Consider the following 23524-nt stretch of genomic DNA (forward strand, 5'->3'; position numbering starts at 1 on the left):
CACCTTATTCTCCATACACCAGACAGCTTTACAACCAATATACACTTACTAAATATACTTACACAAACACCTATTGTACCAAATAGTTTAGTCAGGTTTGTCTGATGAATTTTGATTTGCCATAGATTACTTATTTTTTTACCCACAACATATTTATGTCCACCATGATTGGTTTAACAACAATGAAGTCATTCTGTAACTACAGTATAGGACTCAAACGTATTCAGCCTAGTCTCAGAGCAAAACATTGTTTTACTAAAATCCATGTCACTCCATTTAGCATGATATGTTTACTTTACGTTATGTTACATTACATTGGCCTACATAAATCTGGGACACTCAAATTAGTATATGTTACTTAAGGCAAAAACAAAAAGGGGGTGGATGGGTGGGCGCATAACGCAAACTTCTAGCAACCAAATGCGTGTTATCATGGACAAATGTAGCATTTTAGCAACTGCAACTACTTACTACTCTAGCTACTTTAACTACTCAGCATTTTAACAAACCCTTCCCTTAAACCTAACCTTAACCCTTATATTACAAAGGTACAGAGATTGTTCTGTCCACTGGTGGATCTAAATATTTTTCCTCATAATCCTGGACCCCAACCAAGGATTATCAAATGTTGCGCTATAAATTCTCGGACAACCCAAAGATTCCTAGATGCCCTTCCAGACCCCCTCCACCTACCCAAGGACGTTAGAGTACAAAAATCAGTTCACCACCTAAACGAGGATCTAAATTTAACCTTGAATAATGCCCTAGATGTATTCGCACCTCTAAAAAATAAGAAATTAGCTCCCGGAAATGGCGTTCCACCAAACTGGAAGTCTTCTGACTAGCTTGGAAAGACAGTACCATGTGATATCGGAGAGCCCTCACTGCTGCACAATCAGCCTACTTTTCCAACCTAATTGAGGAGAATAAAGAGAATATATATCCATATTTTATTTTTGATACTGTCGCAAAGCTAACTAAAAAGCAGCATTCCCCAAGAAAGGATGTCCTTCACTTCAGCACTGATGAATTCATGAACTCCTTCGACGAAAAGATCACGATCATTTGGGGGAAAATTATGGAGTCCTCTTTGAATCTGTGTATTTCTCCAAAACTCAGTTGTCCTGAGTCTGGACAGAACTACCAGGACCTAGAATCAATGTAGACACTCAAGTTTTTTTAATCCTGTATATTTCGACACATTCACGAAAATAGTCATGGCCTCTAAACCTTCTAGCTGCCTACTGGACCCTATTCCAACTAAACTACTGAGAGAGCTACTTCCTTTGCTTGGCCCTCCTATGTTGAACATACAGTGGCTTGCGAAAGTATTCACCCCCTTGGCATTTTTCCTATTTTGTTGCCTTACAACCTGGAATTAAAATTGATTTTTGGGGGGTTTGTATCATTTGATTTACATAACATGCCTACCACTTTGAAGATGCAAAATATTTTTTGTGAAACAAACAAGACAAGAAAACAGAACTTGAGCGTGCATAACTATTCACCCCCCTCCAAAGTCAATACTTTGTAGAGCCACCTTTTGCAGCAATTACAGCTGCAAGTCTCTTATGTCTCTATAAGCTTGGCACATCTATCCACTGGGATGTTTGCCCATGTCTGGCCATTCTTCAAGGCAAAACTGCTCCAGCTCCTTCAAGTTGGATGGGTTCCAACCTGATGACTCCTGTCTTTCCCCAGGCCACCTTGTTGAGCTGCTGCTCTAGTTTCAACTGTTCTGCTTTGTAACGGCAGCTTTCCTCCTCTTCACGAGAAGAGAGAGTGTAACAGGGATCGGACCAACACGCAGCGTAGTTGGTGCTCAACATATTTAATAATACGAACTGTGAACACTACAACAATACAAAAATAACAAAACGTGGCAAACCGATACAGTCCTAGCTGGTGCAGAGAAAACACAGAGACAGGAAACAACCACCCACAAACCCTAACACAAAACAAGCCACCTATATATGATTCCCAATCAGAGACAACACAAAACACCTGCCTCTGATTGAGAACCATATTAGGCCAAACATAGAAACAGACAAACTAGACACACAACATAGAATGCCCACCCAGCTCACGTCCTGACCAACACTAAAACAAGCAAAACACACAAGACCTATGGTCAGAACGTGACAGTACCCCCCTCCTGAGGTGCAGACTCCGAACGCACCCCCTAAAACTCTAGGGGAGGGTCTGGGTGGGCATCTGTCCGCGGTGGCGGCTCCGGCGCTGGACGAGGATCACTCCACCATTGTCTTTGTCCCCCTCCTTAGCGTCCTTTGAGTGGCGACCCTCGCCGCCGACCTTGGCCTAGGAACCCTCACAAAGGGCCCCATCAGACTGAGGAGACAGCTCCGAACCGAGAGGTAGCTTAGGACAGAGAGGGAGCTCAGGACAGAGAGGTAGCTCCGGACGAATGGCAGCTCCGGACTGAATGGCAGGTCCGGACTGAGTGGCAGCTCCGGACTGAGTGGCAGCTCCGGACTGAGTGGCAGCTCCGGACTGAGTGGCAGCTCCGGACTGAATGGCAGCTCATGACTGGATGGCAGCTCATGACTGGATGGCAGCTCATGACTGGAGGGCAGCTCATGACTGGAAGGCAGCTCATGACTGGAAGGCAGCTCATGACTGGAAGGCAGCTCATGACTGGAGGGCAGCTCATGACTGGAGGGCAGCTCATGACTGAGGGCAGCTCATGACTGGAAGGCAGCTCATGACTGGTGGGCGGCTCTGGCAGCTCCTGACTGACTGGCGGCTCTGGCAGCTCCTGACTGGCTGGCGGCTCTGGCAGCTCCTGACTGGCTGGCGGCTCTGGCAGCTCCTGACTGGCTGGCGGCTCTGGCAGCTCCTGACTGGCTGGCGGCTCTGGCAGCTCCTGACTGACGGACGGCTCTAGCGGCTCAGGACAGACGGGCGGCTCTAATGGCTCGGGACAGACGGGCGGCTCTGATGGCTCAGGACGGGCGGGCGGCTCTGACGCCGCTGGGCAGACGGATGGCTCAGATGGCGCTGGGCAGACGGATGGCTCAGATGGCGCTGGGCAGGCAGGCAGCTCAGACGTTGCTGAGGCGCACAGTAGGCCTGGTGCGTGTTGCCGGAACTGGTGGTACCGGTTTGTAGACACGCACCTCAAGGCTAGTGCGGGGAGCAGGAACAGGGCACACTGGACTCTCGATACGCACAGTAAGCTTGGTGCGTGGTGCCGGAACTGGTGATACTAGGCTGGAGACACGCACCACAGGGAGAGTGTGTGGAGGAGGAACAGAGTTCTGGAGACGCACAGGAAGCCTGGTGCGTGGTGTAGGCACTGGTGTTACTGGGCTGGGGCGAGGAGGTGGCGCCGGATATACCGGACCGTGAAGGCGTACAGGAGCTCTTAAGCACCGAGCCTGCCCAACCTTACCTGGTTTAATGCCCCCCGTAGCCAGGCCAGTGTGGCATGGTGGAATAGCCCGCACTGGGCTGTGCTGGCGAACCGGGGACACCATGCGTAAGGCTGGTGCCATGTACACCGGCCCGAGGAGACGTACTGGAGACCAGATATGTTGAGCCGGCTTCATGGCACCTGGCTCGATGCCCACTCTAGCCCGGCCGATACGTGGAGCTGGGATGTACCGCACCGGGCTATACACACATACAGGAGACACCGTGCGCCTTTCCGCACAACACGGTGTCCCGTACTCTCGCTCTCCACGGCAAGCCCGGGAAGTTGGCCGGGGTCTCCTACCTGACTCCTACCTGCCCCCCCCCCCCCCCCCCCCCCCCAATACATTTTTGGGGTTTCTTCTCGGGCTTCCTGGCCAGCCATGTTCACTCATAACACCGGTTCCCCTTCGCGGCGGCTTCCGCTCTCCTAGCTGCCTCCACCTGTTCCCATGTAAGGCGATCCTTACCAGCCAGAATCTCCTCCCATATGTAGCAACCCTTTCTGTCCAACACCTCTTCCCAAGTCCATTCCTCCTGGTACCGCTGCTGCTGCTGCTGCCGCTGCTGCCCGTTGCTACGCTGCTTGGTCTGAGATTGGTGGGTGGTTCTGTAACGGCAGCCTTCCTCCTCTTCATGAGAAGAGAGGGTGTAACAGGGATCGGACCAACACGCAGTGTAGTTGTGTGCTTGCCACTATGGAACCCTGACCTGTTCACTGGATGTGCTACCTTGTCCTGGATCTGCTGTTCATTCTCTCTCTCCCCCTTTGTATGCTCAGCTATAAAAAGCCAACTGACATTTACTTCTGAGGTGCTGACCTGTTTAACAAAAAATAATAAAGGTTTATATAAGTAACATTTTGCTGTACACACAAACATGACATGCTATTATAAAATGTTAACCACTGTCAAGTCCATCTCTAAGACTGTGATTCAAGTACCTAACAATATGGAGCCATTGGAGTTTATTATAAAACAAAGTCCATGTGTTGATTCAAGAATGAAATATGTTTTGGTTCGACTGAGAGAAGGGAAACTCAGTCCCTACAATGACACAAAAAATAACCAGTCAGTCAACACTTTTGACTTTTGTATTTTCAATAAAATGGTCATACACTCATAACATGAAGGACAGTACTTTTATTGCAAAAAATAATACGTGACAAGTAGATTAACTTCTCACTGTGGTAACACTACATTTTTCTGTAAATCTGGTACCCTCACTTCGATAAAATGTATTTTAGAATACTTTAGTAAAGGTTCAACATTACAAAGACCTTCACTACTGTCGTGACTTTACTTCTGATGACTTATTTATCTAATCAAAAAACTGTTTAATTCATTAGGATTTGGGGCACCACGAGGGCGGTTGTTTAAAGAGTTAGCATCTCCTGAATTAAACTCTAAAGGTCTTTACCTATCACATCCATAAAACAGTCAACGTATTAATCATAACCTTGCATCATATCATCATTTTGAACAGTCGTAACCTCCACCATCTGCAAAAACCCCAGTGTTACGTACGCCTCGTGGAGGAGGGAACGCAACACCCTGCTACATCTCAACTCCCCGTGGAGTGAAAAAGTATGTGATCGTAGGTGCGGGGAAGGACCACAGAGGCAGAGAAAAATACCGTTTACAGGGAATTTATTATTCCTTAACATGGTAATGTGGGGAAAAGGGGCTGGACGGAACCAAAGCAAAGAAAGTAAAAATGAAAGAGTCTCCTCTAATACCTTACCTGCCTTCCCACTTCTTACCTAACCTTTAGCACCACTTGGCTTGCTAACCAAAATACAGGGGGTGGTCCGCCCAGGTCTTACCTAGTGTGCATAGACAGATTAAATACTACGTTATGTATGCCCGCAGGCCTCTTGCCTGAACCCTCCCAAGGTGCGTTCCCCTTCCCCCCTAGGAACAAAAAAAACAGAATAATTTACGTGAACAACTTCAATTAACCAAAAATACTAAAATCTATTGGCATACATATAGCTCTGAAGGAGCAGCTACAAAATAATATCAACAAAACTTTCACTGACCAACAACCAACACAAGACATAAAAAGCTCTCCTCCCTGGCGAAGGAAAACTGGCTTTTATCAAGCTGGAGAAGGAGTTGGTAATTGAAGAGACAGCTGTTTTGTTACAGTTTGTTACAGTTATAGGGGTCAGAGCTCCAATTAGCGATTGGGCTGACCAATCAGCTGCTTTAGGATTCCAGGAAGCCAGTTCCTGAAATACACACACATACAAACAACACAGAAACTGGGGAACGTAACACCCAGCCTTACTTATGATTCAGTACTACACAAATTGGTGTAATTATTTATTTACTAGCTAACTAAATGATAACATACAAACTTAATACATTAGGAAAAGTACCCTAGCGGACTGACACAATATTGTGGCTTTTTACAAACGGAGAGGGAGAGAGGGAAAGAGAGAGGAAAAAGAGACACTTATCGTTGATACATTTTAGAAACTTTTCTCACAGTAATCATAAACTTTGCACACGAACCGCCACCCATTTGGAGTAAGAAATCATTAATATATTTACGTGTCAATGCCTTGGTTCGCGATTGGGCCTCTTCGTGGCACGCTTTTAAGGCTCTAATTGTCCAAAAGGGGTCCCCCCTTTCCGTTCTTCTACTGTTGTTCACTCTGGACGATGCTCCTTGGAAGATAGGCTAGCCAGCCGTGTCGATGGTTCCCATTGGTGATGAGAGTAGTAGATACGGTGATTTGAGAAGAGTAGTAGAATGGTCCCACTTAAATTCGCTTTTCTAGATATTTGACTTAGGACCGCTAATCAGCTTTACCAGTGATTGTCTGGGAGGTGAGCTTCTTGCCTCCACCTCGTGTTGCTATTCACAGTTCAAACCACTTTGGATGTGAGCCGCGGCTCAACGCCTTTCTGGTCCAAATGTACATTTCATTACCAATCCTTTTTGCACTCTGGTCGACAGGGACGGTTCAGTCAGGCTGACACACTCTCTGACCTCACTCAGGGAGTGGCTACTTACTGCGCAAAGTTTATAGGAGACAAATTCTCTTATGGCTCCGAAAATCACATTCATACCTTAACAAAAATACTTTCATAATTGTTCATATACAATGTTAAGGATGGAAACATCGGACATGTAGTGTATATACTTTTCAGTTACAGCATTTCCTTTTATAACAATTTTAATGACATCACAAAATATAAACCAATATAACATAAATTTTCTATAGCTCACCACTGACCATTCCCCACGTTCTCTGTCAGATATATTTTTTCAGTATTCGCTTTAGAATGTGTTTTGGTTGTTGTTTTGTGTCTCACTGGCTGTTTCTGGCTGTGATTAACAGAGTTGTTCCCCAGTCCAGAGTTGACGGCTCCGTCCCAGAGAGATTAAAGTAGATGTCACACGTCAAAATTTGATGGATGACCCTATGTGAACCTATGTGACCGCTATGTGAACCCTATGTCCTGTTGTAGGAGGCCTGCACATATTTGGGCTGCCGGTCAGGACATCCTGATGGTTAGGTGGGGGCTGGTTGGGTAAGTGTCAAGCTGTCAATGTCGTAAATCAAAAAGGATCATGATTTATGACCCTATGTAGTGATTGATGACCCAATGGCGTGTAGAAGGGGGGCATGCAAATATTTGGGCTTCAGGTCAGGACATCCTGATGGTTAGGGGGGGCTTTTTGGGTAAGTGACCAGGTGTCAATGTCGTAAATCAAAAAGATCATGATTTATGAACCTATGTAGTGATTGATGACCCAATGGCGTGTAGAAGGGGGGCATGCACATATTTGGGCTTCAGGTCAGGACATCCTGATGGTTAGGGGGGGTTTTTGGGTAAGTAAGTGACCAGGTGTCATGTCAACCTGTTCCTGGATGTCTAGTGTTGGGGGTTGTTAATGAACATTTCAAAGAGGTTGGCTTTGCAGAAGCCTTATAAAGCCCCAGAACAATTCCTGTTTAAGACTGTACAAGATCTTAAGAATAACCATGGAATTTGGGATCGATGACAAAGCAGTGATGACTGTAACAACTGAAGCGGGTCCTCGGTTGGTCCATAGAGCACGGGCCAAGTATCAACCCGCAATATATGATGCTCCAAAAAAACGTTTTTTAAATGTGTATAGAACCCAAACACCTCCAGCAAATGCGCTGAAAGATCAAGTGTTGATGTCTAATGGACAGCTGTGGGGGTATCGGTTTGATTACCTGGCCTGTAGAGTGACCCTCTATACGGTCGCTGAAGGAGAAGAATATACAGACCAGACTGTAGGCTTGGAATATGGTGTTGAAGACTGGTCGGTTTTTCGCAAGGTTGTGTGTCCTGAACTGCGCCTTATCACCAAGGGGTATAGTGTGTTCACGGGCCACGAGACCCGTTGGGAAGGTACCCCTGACTCCTCAGGACGAATATTTCACAGGGTGAAAATACAAAGACAGAATGGACGTCCCTGCGGCTGCGTGGAGTTCTATATCGGCACCCAGGAAATCCGAAACCAAAACCTCAGGGAGGGGGGCCATACTGGGGATTCCAGACTGCGTCTGCTTATTCCTTTTAAAAGTTGGGATGCACTGGAATTGAACATGTTGAAGGCGTTGGATGCTCTCTTTGTACAGAGCCAACAGCGGCAGAGCCTTGTTCATTTAAAGAAGTGCATAATATATACGAATCGTGAAGATTACGTTTCAAAAGAGCCTCAAGAAGATACACCTTCAGAAGAAAACTAAGTACGGGGAGGCTTTAACCACGCCCAGATACCCAAAGGTGTGGTTCTACGATAAAAGGAAAAGCAGACAGTTCTTCATTTCATCATAGACCATGGATATCCCTACCTTCTACGAGGACTCCGCTACGTCATGGGGACCCGAAACTAAGGACTCAATGCCTCGCAGCCCTACACTCTACTCACCCCTGGCAAGACCCGAGACACCCCCTACATGTACCCAGCCTGAGGATGTGTTTGATGGGGTGGTCAGTACTATTTTTGTGGATACCATCAAGGCCTCTGTAGCTACACTTTTAGACGTGGTGATTGGCGACTATATAAGAGAAAAATGCATCGGCTGTGAGATCAATCACCCCAGCCAGCGTCGTCATCCTTGCCTATACGACCCTCCGAGATACTACTTTTTCAATCATTTTGAGGAGCTGGTGAAAAGACTCTGGTCCCGCAGGTTTATACCAGCGCTGGTCAGCGCCCTGGAGTCTATGGGTCTTGTGCCGTCTATCCCTAGAGTTTACGGGGTAACCGAGGCCTTCCTACATGAACTGAAGGAGGCAATTTTCATCCACGAGAAACTCAAAGAAAACCGACACACCCTGGTGGCCGACAACAAATACCGGGAAGCTGTGGTTGCTGATGTGGTGCTTTTCTGGCTCAATAAATCCCAAGAGACCGAGTGACATTTTGTTATTTAGACGTAAAAGCTATGGGTAACTATGTGTCTACGATGTTGGAGCGAATAAATACATTTTTTCTTTTGAGAGACCTTACAAATGTTATGCATCAGATTATTGAAAATAAAGTGAATAATGTATCGTTCTACACGACACATAATACCTGGGCTAATGTAGAGCGTTTGCTGAAAATGGAACAAATCATGAATCATGTGCGACATACGGGGGGGAGTTTGCAATGGACACAAATGGTATCAAGAATTGTTGATGAGTCTGAAGAGCTAGAAGTAACTTTGGCTAAGATTTTGCATTATTTGTTTGAACCCCCATTTAATGTGAACGTGTATCATATTTGTTGTTTATATACTTATATATCCGACGTGTGTGTTTTAAAAATTCAGCGACACAAACCTGTAAATCTAAACCATATATACAGGGTGTTGCATGATGTGATTGTTGAGAAAACTGGGACTTGTATCTTGCAACAAATCCTGAATTGGTTGTATACGTAATACTTGGTGTTAAAAAAAAAAAATTCTCAAACTGAAATGTTGTCGTTATTTGAAAGTGGCTCATTAACGTTATTGTCCCTCAGAGAGGCAAGAAGGATGGCTGAACAGCTGTTGAAAAACATTTATTATAATCCCGCTAACCCAGGGTCTTATGGTGGTAAAGAGCGTTTACAGAGAGCAATAGCCGAAGAAACAGGTAGCCTGTTAAGCGATGCTAAAGTGAGTGAGTGGTTATCAGAGCAGGATGCCTATACTCTCCATAAATCTGTAAGAAAACAATTTCCAAGAAATAGAGTTTTTTCTACGCATCCCTTATCCCAATTTCAGGCGGATCTATGCGACATGCAGGCCCTTGCCGATAAAAATGATAGAAATCGCTACATGCTAACGGTTATAGATATTTTCTCTAAAGTAGCCTTTGTAAGGGTGTTAAAAAATAAGAGCGGGGCCGAGGTAACCCGGGCCTTTGACTCGATCTTGAAGGCAGGAGGAGCACCCAATAAAGTGCAGACTGATGGCGGAAAAGAATTTTTTAATAAGACATTTCAGAAGCTAATGAATAAGTATAATATAATACATTTTGCTACAGGCTCGGATTTGAAAGCTTCGGTTGTGGAACGCTTTAATAGGACTTTGAAGGAGCGGATGTGGAGATATTTTACAGCTCACAACACACACCGATATCTCGATATAGTTCAGGATTTAGTAACGGGTTACAACAACAGCCATCATAAGAGTATACGGATGAAGCCGTCGGAGGTGTCTTCTGAAAACTCTTTTCAAGTCTTTAAAAATCTGTATGGTTTGTTCCCCGTTCGCCGTAAGAAAAAAATTAACTTTAAATTCAACGTGGGTGACTTGGTGCGTATATCTAAATTGAGGGGTGTTTTCGACAAAAAATACGAACAAGGCTTTAGCTCGGAGTTGTTTACCGTTACAGAATGTCTGCCACGCATACAATCTGTCTACAAATTAAAAGATTATGACGGGGAGCTTATAGAGGGATCTTTTTATGAAAAGGAATTACAGAAGGTCCAGTTGGGTAAAGACAAAGTCTTTCACGTGGAGAAGATTCTAGATCAGAAGAGAGAAAAGGGTAAAAAATGGTTGCTGGTCCGCTGGAAAAACTGGCCCCAAAAGTTCAACAGTTGGGTATTGGAGCATGATGTGGTGGAGGCAACGGGGATTAACTTAAACCCACAGTCCTGATAACTAGCTCCTCATTCTCGTGTACACAGGAGTGCATCATGGAACACAGCGGCTTCTACCTGACTCTCCCCAGTAATGCGTCTGCACATATATATCGTAATAATCAGAGTTCGAATTATACAACCAATTTTCCAAAGCCTATAGAGTTATCCGAGGCTTGGGAAGTAGGTCTCAGCGAGATTACATACCCCCATAGTTGGTATAATATCAAAGATAAGGACCGTGATTTTTATTGCAAAAAGTTATCGGAACCTGCGAAACTTATTAAGCTTAAAAAAGGTTTCTATAGAACCGTCGACAGGATCGTCTCAGAGTTGAATGAACACCTAACCCTAAACAAGATGGAAATATTCCTATTCTACAATCCAATCCATAAAAGGATACAAATCTCAGGGCCTGCTAACGGGGGTATAAAGACCAGCGGTAATTTATCCTACATGTTGGGGATGGGTCCCAATAAATGGACGTATGTGAAAGATAAATTATTCCCATTCCCTGCGGATATCCATGCAGGCTTTTACAACATATTTGTGTATACCGACATCATAACCTATCAAAGGGTCGGAGACACATGTGTGCCCCTCCTGAGAACAGTTCATATAGACGGAAAGGATGGGGACATCGTCACTGTCAATTATGACAAGCCGCACTACGTACCCGTCAGCAAGAAATATATTGAAAACATTCTGGTTGAGCTTAAAACGGATCAGAACGAAAACATTGAATTTACTTATGGTAAAACGATTGTAAAACTACACTTTAGACCCACCAAAACCTCTCTACATATATAATATTTGGTATTATATTTATAAACATAATACAAATAAAAGGGTTATGGAGCACCCTCAGCTCGACCCCAACCGTTATGTTTCATACTATGTGGATCAAGTTGGTAATGGACTACCAGGATATCATGGAGCACCGACAATGTACGGTGCGGGGATAGGGGGTATATTTCGTAACCTCTTTAGGATGGTTTTACCGTTTATGAAGAGAGGCTTCAGCATAGCCAAACCACACTTAAAATCAGCGGCTAAAAATATAGTAAGTGAGGTTGTAGCAAATGCTATGACCCGCAGGGCGTCACCAGAGGTGGAGCATCAAGAAGGCTCGGGTCTTATGATATTGTCTCGAAGGCCAAAAAAGAGACCCCCAGGTTTAAGACGCAGGCCTGCACCTAAAAAGCGGAGGTTAACTGTTAAAAGAACCTCAGTAAGTCAAAGACGTGGTAAAGTGAGGAGGTCTGGACCAAAAAGAATACTAGGAAGTATTTTCTAAAAGAATAAGTGACATGGCTCTTTTACACCGAATGTCCTCTGAAGCTATAAAGACAGAACTCGATCTTTTCACAGCACCGTTAACGCAGCATTCAATAGACAGGTCCAGTTATGTGGAGATAGCTCCTCTCTCGGCTATTACAGATAACGGGCCTATCGAATTTTTCATACCCGGCCACGGTGACAACTATCTGGACCTCAACAACACCTTGGTGCATTTACGTCTAAAAGTGACCAAAAGAGATGGGTCTAATATTGCAGGCGATGCCAAAGTGAGTCTCATTAATTACCCCTTGGCCACCATATTCTCCCAAGTGGATGTGACTTTGGGTGAACGCCTAATCAGTCAAAGCAGCGCCACATACCCATATAGAGCCATCATGGAGTGTTTGCTAAACTACTCCGAAGACACTCTCAAAACACAATTTAGCGCCGGGTTGTTTAGCAAGGATACTGCAGGAGTCTCTATGGAATCGACAGACCCTTCCACCGGGGCAAACAAAGGACTGGCGGCACGCGCTCGCTACTGCGCCGAATCTCGAGAGTTTCATTTGCTAGGCCCTATACACTCTGACATTTTCTTTCAAGAACGGTTGCTCTTAAATTCTGTTGATTTAAGATTAAAATTAACCAGGGCCAAGGATGAGTTTTGCCTGATGTCTCCCCAAGACGGGGATTTTAGTTTGAAAGTGTTGGGGGCCACCCTTTTTATTAAAAAAGTGTCTGTATCTCCGGCAGTACGCCTGGGTCACTCACATGCTTTGATGAAAGGAAATGCCCTTTACCCTCTCCAAAGAATTACCATGAAAACCTTTAGCATACCTGTGGGCAGTAGAATCTGCAGTCAAGAAAACCTATTTCTAGGCCCTTTACCTAGATATGTGGTTATAGGTCTGGTTGATCACGCCTCTAATACGGGGAGTTTAGATAAAAAAAACTTTAATTTTCAACACTTCAATGCAGAGTATGTAGCTCTCTGTCAGGACGGACGTCAGGTTCCGGCTAAGGCTTTCCAACCCCAATTTAACAACAACATATCTGTGCGAGAATTTTACAATCTATTCCTGGCTACAGGGCGACATCTCAAAGATCTCTCTTTGCCTATTGACAGAAATGATTTTGCAGAGGGTTACACTTTGTATGCTTTCAATTTATCCCCTGATGATGACACCTCAGGAAATCTGTCTGTGATGTCCCAAGGTAACCTCAGGCTGGAAATGCGTTTCCGTACACCTTTAACATGTACAGTTAGCATGATTGTTTACGCATGCTCTGATTCAATCTTGGAAGTGAATGCCCGAAGACAGGTCTTAGTGGATTATTATTAAGGACCTTTGAGCAAAGACATGAATACCCAAGAGTTGGAAGGGCTCATGAGCCGCTTGATTGGAAAACAATTTTGTGGAGTGATGGCTTGTGATGAATTACCTATTGAGATATGGCCTGAGAGGCCTGCAATGTTTATTGTCAATACCCATCCTAAACACATGCCTGGTGAACATTGGCTAGCTATGACATTAGAACAGGAAGGTGGAAGAAAAATCTCAACTTTTTTTGATTCCTATGGCTTTCCCTCCGGTTTTTCACATTTCCCTAAATCTATTAAAGATTTTTTGACCCTAAACGGTTCAAAGATCTACTACAGCATCAAACAAGTGCAAGATAACCTTTCCACTACATGCGGTCACCACTGTGTATTTTACCTGTGCCAAAGAGCCCGGGGAGTTTCTTTTGAAGATGTTATGTTTCTTTATAAGGATGATTTAAGAAGTAATGATAACCTTGTATCTTGTTTTGTTAGAAAATATCAAAAGTGTTCAAATGTGTGTCGTTTAAGAACGCGTAATCAAGGCGTATGCTCACGTCATATGTTTCAAGAATGCCACAAATGTTAAATTGCTTATTTTTCAAATAAAACATTTTATTGAATTTAATCATAGTCATTCAAAAGTCATTTTCAAAAGTCTAACCACGCCGAGAGATCGGGATTAGGAAAAGGTCCTGAGACGTTCATGGGAGTAAATGAGTTAGCATCATCGCTTTCATAGGGGGGCGGTGTCGTTGTGGCATCTTTAGGGGTGCTGTATCTCGTTGAAGGCTTTTGTTTTAAAACTTGAATCTGTTGACGAAGCTTATGGTTGGGTACACCCGAGAGGGGAATGTTGAGGATTGCCAGGGCCTTAAGAAACTGACGCCAGCCGGGAGGCCTTCGGTCATCAGCAACCTTGTGGGCAGCCGTGGTACTTTTAAGTAAGTCCAGCATATGTGAACCCCTAACAACAGAGCCCTGAAGGATAAACTCTCCAGAGTCGTTCCAAGCAGCTAACCCCTTTGAGTCTTTTATCTTGTTCATAATGTATTTAACATTCTTCCTGTTACGTAAAGGCACATGTGTCAGTAGGTCATGCATAACTTTATCTTCAAAAAGCATTTGAGCTTCACCAGACATATGATCTTCACTAGGTAAGATCGCCGGTACAGGCCTTACCGGGGCCTGGCTATCGTTAGGTTCGACATCTGTTAAAGGGTCCGGTAGGGAAAGTGTTAAATGGTTGGTCTCTCTCTCCCCTTGCTTTACCAGAGTCAAATATCTTTGCATTAGGTTTGCGTATTTTTGGATCTTATCATAGGGGTTCAATCCTTTTCGGTTCAAAACATCCTTCATGGCCGTATCCAAATCATTTTCAGCTGTTTGTCTGATATTTTCAGGACACTGCATTTGATTTTTAAGTCTATCCAACTCTTGTTGAGGCACCAAGTACATTTTAGTGGCCATCACACCGCGTGTTCACGTCTGGCCGCAATAAGGCTGGTGATGAAGGGCACGGCTATACTGAGTAAAGGTAGAAGAAAACCTCCAGACTGTTGTATACTATGTCTTTTCTTTTGAAGACTAGCCCTTTTATTGGCAAAGAGTTTGATCGCGGTCTTTTGTCTCTTTAATTTTTTCAATTGGTTCAGGGTGAGTGGAATGCGTCCTTTGAGAAGATTCAAAGCAATCTCACATAAGGCTAATATGAGATCTGAAGAACAGCTACCCAAGATGGCCTTCCGTTCTTTAGCTGTAGACCCAACTAGCCTTCTCAAGAGGGGCAGGTTTCTTTTTAAACGCAGAGACATAACGTTTACTTTTTAGGAAGGTATGCAGCAGGCCGCTCCCACGGAAACAGACCTGTACGTAGCCTAAGGTGTTCTGGAGTATTTGCTTTTAAATCCACGATTAAATAAGAAAATGGCTCTTTGGTAGCGTCCTCATAGCTCTCCATAAAGTATGATTTCCTTCCAGGGTACATCTGCTGAGCTAGAGTGCTAATTTGCAGTTTGTCTCTAGGATTTTTAAACAATACCATGTAGTTGGCATTCAAGCTAATGGTACGGCTATTTTTACCTTGGTGAAACACATTCTGGACCAAGTAAAGCACGGACAGGTTTCTATGATGAGTATATTGGGTAAAAGCTCGTGCAATTTCAGGATGTTCGCTACCAGCATATAGCATATCGTCCAAAACAAGCAGATTGTTTATATGGGGGGGGGAGAAGTTCAGCATCAGACAGAGAATCGGGTATTCCTTCAACAAACTTGATTTTTATTGTCTTCAATAATTCATCATACAGAGGTTGGTAACAGGAATAACACCATACAATATTGTCAGGCTTTTGAGATAACACATGTTCAGAATTCTCTAAAATACTTTTTACAAAAAAAGTTTTACCACTGTTTGATGGGCCTGCAATTAAGGCCGAAAAGGGCAGTTTTAAACGGGGGTCAAAATCCTCGACAGCCGTCATTATATCTTAAGCTTTAAGACACACCGGGGCCTGTAGCCTAAGTCAGTAGCCAAAGGGCAATGTGGTACCGTCAGGCAATAGCCGTCTCTTGTCATAGACTACCCTGAATCTTTTAGTGAGTGGGGCGTTTCTTAGATGGAACCCCTTTTTATCCCTCACTATTTTGTTGTAGGAGCTCAAAATCTCCAAGTCACTATACCTGTCATTTACGAACCCCTCGACCAAGCGCGTGATTGATTCCAAGTTTACACGCGGGGCATTTTCGTAGTTTTGAGTCACGCCTTTGGCTTTCAACACCACATGATTGTCTTTAGTCCTAAAAGCATAGCTTTTGGGCCCACATGAGGACCATTCTGTGATATGGTCACCCTCGGCGAGTTCACTAGTTAAACCCCCAAGATAGTTGCTAAGTGGGGGGTTCCAATCCCCTGGCTTGCTTACATAGACCACAGAGTCTGTGTCGTGGTAAAGAACCCGCCGCTGAAGCTGTTCCATGAGGGTGTACAGTTCAAGTCGGGCATAGGCTGTGGTAAATGCTGCAAGAAACACATTTACATTACCTGGGGGTAGAACCCACTTTGGGTTGCGCCGCCATTGCACCAAGGCAATGTCTTGACTCAAGAATGAAAAATGTGAAATTTCGTATTGGTCCGAAAAAACAAATTCCAAAAATTCTTCCGGGTCTTTAATGATCGAAGTTGTTAGCATATTGCTTCTCTGCGCTAATTTCCCCCAAAGGGAGTTCAAGTACAATTTCGAAACATTTCTTTTGGTTTTGTTGACCTGTATTCTGTCAGGGTCAAGAAGTATGCCTTCTCTGTCATGGTAGTCTTGAATGTACTTGTCTTTACTCTCTTGATCTGTGACCGATGCTGGATAGCCTGAAGCCATCTGCTTGCATCTCAAGAAGGTCTTGATGTACTCTTTAAAAAGTGTGTCTGATTTCCTGGAAAAGTTCCACACTTCAAAGATTTTGGCCACACGATACCCCTTCTCCAAAGCCTTAGAGAATTCAACGGTGACCCATACACCGGTCAGGGCTCTTTCTTGATCTGAGTGATCACATGGGTTTTCCTGGTTGTTGTTTTCACAGCATGAGCGACAAAGGGGAAAGAAAAGTTTTCCTTTAGACCCCTTGTAAGGCAGCACAGGTATAAACAGACCCCTAGGAGGGTAGACAGTCGCTTTGATTAAACCAAAATAATTTTGAGGTATGTCAAAGTCGCTGTGAATAATTTCAGGATGCCCTATAGGATAGCATGAGGAACTCATTACATGAGGATATAGGGATGTAAAATCTACATAGCCTATTGTCTCGTCGGGTTGAGCTACATAACGCAATGTCAAAGCATTGGTCCTACCTCCAAACAAGGCCTGTCTTGGTTCCAGGGGCTCTGGAGGGTCATATTGGGTAAGGAAGGCCTGAACATGAGGATCCGCCTTTTTCAGGGCTGTCCATTCGTGTTCCCACAAAACCACAACTTTTAACCCGTAAGTAGCCTTTAAAGAATTCAGTTTGTCTTGAAACTCTTGGTACATTTCCCCAAAAGTCTTTTGGGTTAGGACACACATGGCCTGGGGGACAAAGCATAATTTACAACCGTGGAAGAAACAACCGTTGTACTCATACACTGTCTCAACCCCGTCAATCTGTGTGTATCCATCTACATGGTAAGGCCCAAAAGCCTTCTCCCCCCGATTCAAAGCATGTTGGATAAAAACATTTTTATCGTGGGCCAGGTACTCCAACCATTGAATGGAACCACTAGAGTAGGCCTTAAATTGTCGTCGCTAGTTGTCTGGCGATGGGATAGCTATAGATGCTGGAGTTAGATAGTGTGTACGATAGGTTTTCATGCACGCGGATGCAATAGTTGTACAGCTCCAGGGGTCAATGCCCGCATCTTTGATTACCTCTTCTCTGAATCTGAGGCATCATTCACGTAGTATAACCACGTCATTGTCACAGTATGATTCCATCTCTTTATGAAAATCAAAAGTTCCATGTCTTACTGTCTCGTACCACGTCATTAATTTCTCACGCTCTTTGGGAGACATTTGATCACAACCGTACATTTCGGGGGCTGGATAAGCTCCTATATAATGTAGATTCTCCTCAGATGTGAAGAAGTGGGGGAAATAGCCTTTGACAGAGTTTTCAAAACCCAAGGCCTCTGGCATTTGAGCCAATCTCATGGGTAAGAAGCTTAAGCTGTCAATGTATCTCTGTTTGAAGGCGTGGTCAACAAAACATAAGATTTTACTCCCTTGAGCAATGACACTGGGTGCCACGCCTTGCTGTATCAAAGGGTTCAGAAGCAGATAGGAGTCATAGGCTCGCGCATTGTGAGCTATAAACGTGAAGTTTCTGTACTGGGCCTTTCTAAAATGTTTTAGAAAGAGTCGGGCGCAATTGGGCCCCTCGGCCGACCACTTTTCACCGGTGAAAGTCATGGTAGATACAAAAATAGGCAAGTGAACCCCTGATTGCTGATTTGTCTCAAAATCATAAAAAACATATTTCTCTGTATGTTCATCTTCAGCCAAGGGCTGAATGTAACACTCATGTGGTACTTCTTGAACAACTTCTGCGTCTCTGCTTTTCAAGGGCCCTTTACAGATTGGGCAATGTAGAATACCACAAACATGGGGTTTAGGGCTGTCTATTTTAAGGTTGTAATTGCAATGACATTTTGGACATTTCTTGTTAATGTCACAACTGCTTACAGATTTACAGGCCTTGGGGTGCCATGTTTCAGTTTTGTGTTTTTCGTAACAGTAGGCCGAACGACATGTGCGGTGACAATCCTCACAGGGTGTCAAGTTTAGCGGTTGCATAGGGCAATGTTTATCCAGACATACTGAACAGTTATAACGGCACGAGTGCCCCCCCTTGCGGGTGTAGCCGGTATGACAGGCTGGACAGACATATGGGGCGCCTAAAAATGCTGTGATGTTAGTTACGGCATAGTAATGCTCATTTTGCACATAAAAGTACATAGTCTTAGGGTGTGGTTCTTGTATATTTTGGAACTTCAAGAGAGCGTCATTAGCTCTACTGTGGTACAAAACCACAATCTTGATATTCAGAAAGTTTTCAAATTTGCCTATGTCTGAGAAAGCCACAGCCTCCTGTATACCTAAACCCACAGCCTTTTGTAGCTCTTGAGCTTTCTGTAACGCTTCGCGCTCTGTACATCCTGGGCTGAGTAAGTGGGCCAAACCTATGGCAAAGCATAGCTTATTACAATGATTGTGAACGATTATGAGGTAGGCCCTTTTATTGCTTATGATTTCGGACTGCATTAGGCTATCGAGTTTACGTCTCTGCCCCCCGCCCCCTTGTGGTGGCCGGACTAATTGTACTACAAGTTCGAGGGTCCTATCTGCTAGCACGTTTAAATTTGACTGAACAAGGCGTTCTAGCAGGTTAACAAATTGTTCAAGAGCTGCTTCACCCTTCTTTAAAATAAGCGATACACGGCTCTGCAGACTGTCTCCAAAAATTTCCAACTGTAAGGTATCCCTTGGTTGGCTATAAGCTCTAACTCTATCTACCAGTTCATTCAAAGTGTCCATAAGCATTACGTAAAACACAGCATATTCCCGAATCTGACCCCCCCATGCGAAATTGAAAAACTGTCGAACCTCAATATTGTGGAATTTATTTCGATACAAAACATGTTCACTGCGATCAAGACCATCCCCATCCTGATTTGCTAGACAATTGTCCAACTGTTCAAAAACATCGTATTGGGTTTCAGACTCTTCGGACATGGGTGTTAAAGTCTGGCTTAGAGGTGTAGGTGGTGCAGAATTAAACCTAGGGCTCTCGTTCTGTACACTGTGATCAAGACCTTCCCCCTCCAGATTTGATAGACATTTGTTCAGCTGTTCAAAAACATCGTATTGGGTTTCAGACTCTTCGAACATGGGTGTTAAAGGCTGGCTTAGAGGTGTAGGGGGTGCAGAATTAAACCTAGGGCTCTCGTTCATCTGGGTAATTAAAGATATGATTGATTCGGGTATCTGTGATAACCTGTTTTCATCGGCAGGCCCTGACTCATTCATACGTGTAATAATTTCAATGAGTTCGGAGGGAATCTGGGATAATAGGTTTTCATCTATAGGCCCTATGTCAATTAGCCCCGAATCATTCATATGGTTAATTATATCTTGGAGCTCTGTAGGGATTTCCGCTAAGAGGGTTTCAATTGTCTCGCTTAGGTCTATAGGTGGCGCCATTTCTCTACTTAAGGATGTGTGTGCTTGTGTTTTTTACATATGTGTTTTTTAACGGAGGTATTTGCTTGTTTTAACCCTACTGTTGTTTAACATGCGGGGAAGCTCTCTACGCCAGAATGACACATCCTGATTGTATTGATGTCCGAATAGAATACCCATACGACGTTGAAGTAAAGCCTTTCGTGATTTTAAACCCTGTGTAAAAGCCTTGAAAAGCACGGCTTGGTCTATTTCAGAAGCGGCTGTTGCCCCACCAGAATTGGCCGCTTCAATAAGGTTGGCCACTTCACAGAACATCAAATCGTCTACCTCAGAAATGTCATTTAAAACTTTGAAATCATCAGGCTTCGATGTTCTGGTGACTGGGGTCTTCGGCGCCTCCTCGGGGTCTAGATGTGTAGCTTCTTGGATGTCTTTATAAGCCGGAGAGGAGTCTGCATTAAAAATAATACATACAGAAAAATAGGTTATTAACCCTAAAATATGTTTGATAAAAATGTAAAATACATTTCAGATATAAGCCTATATATTAACAATACATTAATTAAATACCTCTGCTTTTTTGAAGAGGGCTGTTCTGAAGAAGCTCTGAGAACTTGGGAACATGTCTTTGGGCAACCCTAATTACAGCATCTGCCGGGTCTGTAGCTTGTGAGCTTGAAATTTAAAAAAAAAAACAGCATTAGGCCATGTTTTAACATATTCAGGCATAAAAATAAAATATATATATAAATGATAATTGATTCATACCTTGTCCTTGTAACGCTGTCTCGTGAATACCCGCCCAGTAGTATTGTTCGGGTGAAGCGGACCTGTGGATCTGGGCACTGATTGTCCGTTGGTGTTTAGAAATATGGGGCGCCCCACGGTCCTGGCTCAGGGGAGTTGACCTGCCGTTTAAAGTCTCTGTTCGCGGCTTGTGTGTAAATACATCCTGGGAGTAGGGCAGAATTGTCTCGTAGGCATATCCTTCACAGAAACCGTGTAGACTCCCTATGGCATCCCTTCTAGGCTGTATTTCCGCTGTAAACACATAAAATAACTTTTAATATAAGATGCCGACACTTTTTGTTTTTAAGGTATAAATATTCTTACGGAATTCTTGGATCTTACTTACTACAATTCAGGGTCGGCGTTGGGATGCAAGCAATTTGTTCCGGAGACCCTACGGCCGGTTCGAGCTCAGTTATATCTCGGAGAATCTGCGTGAAGGTTTGAGAATCTAAAAAAACATTAGATAATATTAAAGCTATAATCATTTTAGCTAATATTGACATGTTATACGTTAAGAATCCGGGCCCTAAGGCCTGTTTAATATTTCTATAACATACAACGTTTTCAAACAATTCCCCAGAACAAACAAATCTAATATATAGCATATGTAAATATTTATTTCAAGAACTAACCTTCAGAAATATCCATGAGGAGGTTTTTCCAGATTATCTTTTTAACGGGGTCCGTCCGATAACTATTCCTGGGGGGATGCTGTAGGGTAAATTTGTAGCGGCGCTAAAAACGGGTCTAACAGCGGGACCTGTTTTGCATAGCTTTTGTACCCGTCTAACACGAGTGGTGTCGTATTTTTTCGCGCTAAAAACGCCTCAAAGTTATCTTTGAAGCCTAAGGTATTTGGTTCAAACACCTGGCATTTGGTTCAAACATATGGTATTGGGGGTGTCTAAACATTAGGTACCTTTTGATATTCTAAAATCTCCGGGGGGCTAGCATCTAGATGCTGGGGTGGGGAGGTCTCGACATCGCTGGGCTGAATGAGCGAGAGAGCCTTGAGCGCAGATGCATGGGCATTTTTGAACACACACCCGACCCTTTTTTCTCTGTTTTTTGAAACACACACACATCCACTACAGCACACGCACGCACACACACGCGCGCATTCCGCAAGTTTTTTTCTTTTCTCATACTGCGCTAAGAGTGACCAAACTAAAAGAGTTCCTGACATGGTAAGATTCTGCTTTTAAAACCATTTATTTCATTCAAAATATTTAGTACATACAGTTTATAGCCTTACATTATTAAGGTCTTTTACGAGGCCTTTCTTACAGATCCAGAGGTCTGGTTAGCCCTGACCATTGTCCGATCGCTAAAACGCTTGCACACTCCCTAAAAGCTCCGTAAGTTTTTCCCTACAGGGGTAGCTAATCCATCCGGCATGTAAATCCTGGGGGTATGCCCCCAGCTTTAATGAATAAGATGGGTAGAAAAATAATCTGTTTAAGTCATAAGTAAAGGCCTTTCCTAAAGAGGCTGTCATGATTGACTGTGGCTCATATTTAACACGTATTGCTTGTTACCTAAGACTATTGTTGTACATTGAATATCCACTAGCAGATTTGTGTAGCATGCATCTCCAGTATATCTGTCATGTTACTGGGGTCTTTTTAAAAGTCAATAAACATATGTGTAAAATGTACACTTTTGTTTCACTGTAGATTTGTTTAAGCCCACCTAGAAATGTTTTTCCCTGAGGGACAGACTGCGCTAAGAGGGAACAAACTAACGAGTTCATGACATGGTGAGATTCTGCTTTTAAAACCATTTATTTCATTCAAAATATTTAGTACATACATTTTATAGCCTTACATTATTAAGGTATTTTACGAAGCCTTTCTTACAGATCCAGGGATCTGATGCAACCACCCCCCATTGTCAGTTTCCAGTTGGTCATCAAAATGCCGGGATCTCTTGCAAGGTTCATCAACACTTGGTAAGTTTTCACTCCAGGGGTAGATCCTACGTCGGGCCTTTTGGTCCTGGCTATGTCTCAAGGACAGCCGAGGCCAGCGCCTTAACTGTTCGCGATTTTTGAAGAGAATGTCCAGCTTATTCATAAGTGTTATGAAAATTGGATAATCCACCCATTTAAAACTAAACACAGGAATAAAAAAGTTGACATCTTTGCATGCTCTGGATGCTACTGGAGAATTGACAGACTTTGTAGCATTACACGCATCATAAACTTCACAGGCTAAAATTGTCACTTTGTTGTCAGGGCTATAGTCCATTGAAGCAATTCTTAGAGCCTTGAGATCCCTGCCCCCGAGGACCTGTTCTTCCAACGCATAGCCGGGCACAGGTGTACCACTCAGGACCTGTTCAATTTTACAGAGCGCAAGCCTGATCTTTAGCCATTCTCTCATACCCAGAGCAGGAGAAAAACTCCCAGGTTTTGCCTGATAAACGGGTTTGGGGCCACTGGCGTTGAAGATCTTTACCGTAGAATCCTCCGGCTGGAATATGTAAGACATGTGGCCCTCACTCGTACCCAAAAATCCTTTAAAACATTCTGGAGCTTCACACAGAACTTCCTCAATGCTTTGGTCACTGGGTTCATGACAAGCCGAGCATAACATACCATAAATTGGCATATGTGTCATTTTTGTTTAATATTCAGGGGGTTTATCTTGTACAGTCTTAAACATACATTGTTCTGGGGCTTTATAAGGCTTCTGCAAAGCCAGCCTCTTTGAAATGTTCATTAACAACCCCCAACACTAGACATCCAGGAACAGGTTGACCTGACACCTGGTCACTTACTTACCCAAAAAGCCCCCCTAACCATCAGGATGTCCTGACCTGAAGCCCAAATATTTGCATGCCCCCCTTCTACACGCCATTGGGTCATCAATCACTA

The sequence above is a fragment of the Salvelinus fontinalis genome, chromosome 42, assembly GCF_029448725.1.
Source record: "Salvelinus fontinalis isolate EN_2023a chromosome 42, ASM2944872v1, whole genome shotgun sequence".
Taxonomy (NCBI): domain Eukaryota; kingdom Metazoa; phylum Chordata; class Actinopteri; order Salmoniformes; family Salmonidae; genus Salvelinus; species Salvelinus fontinalis.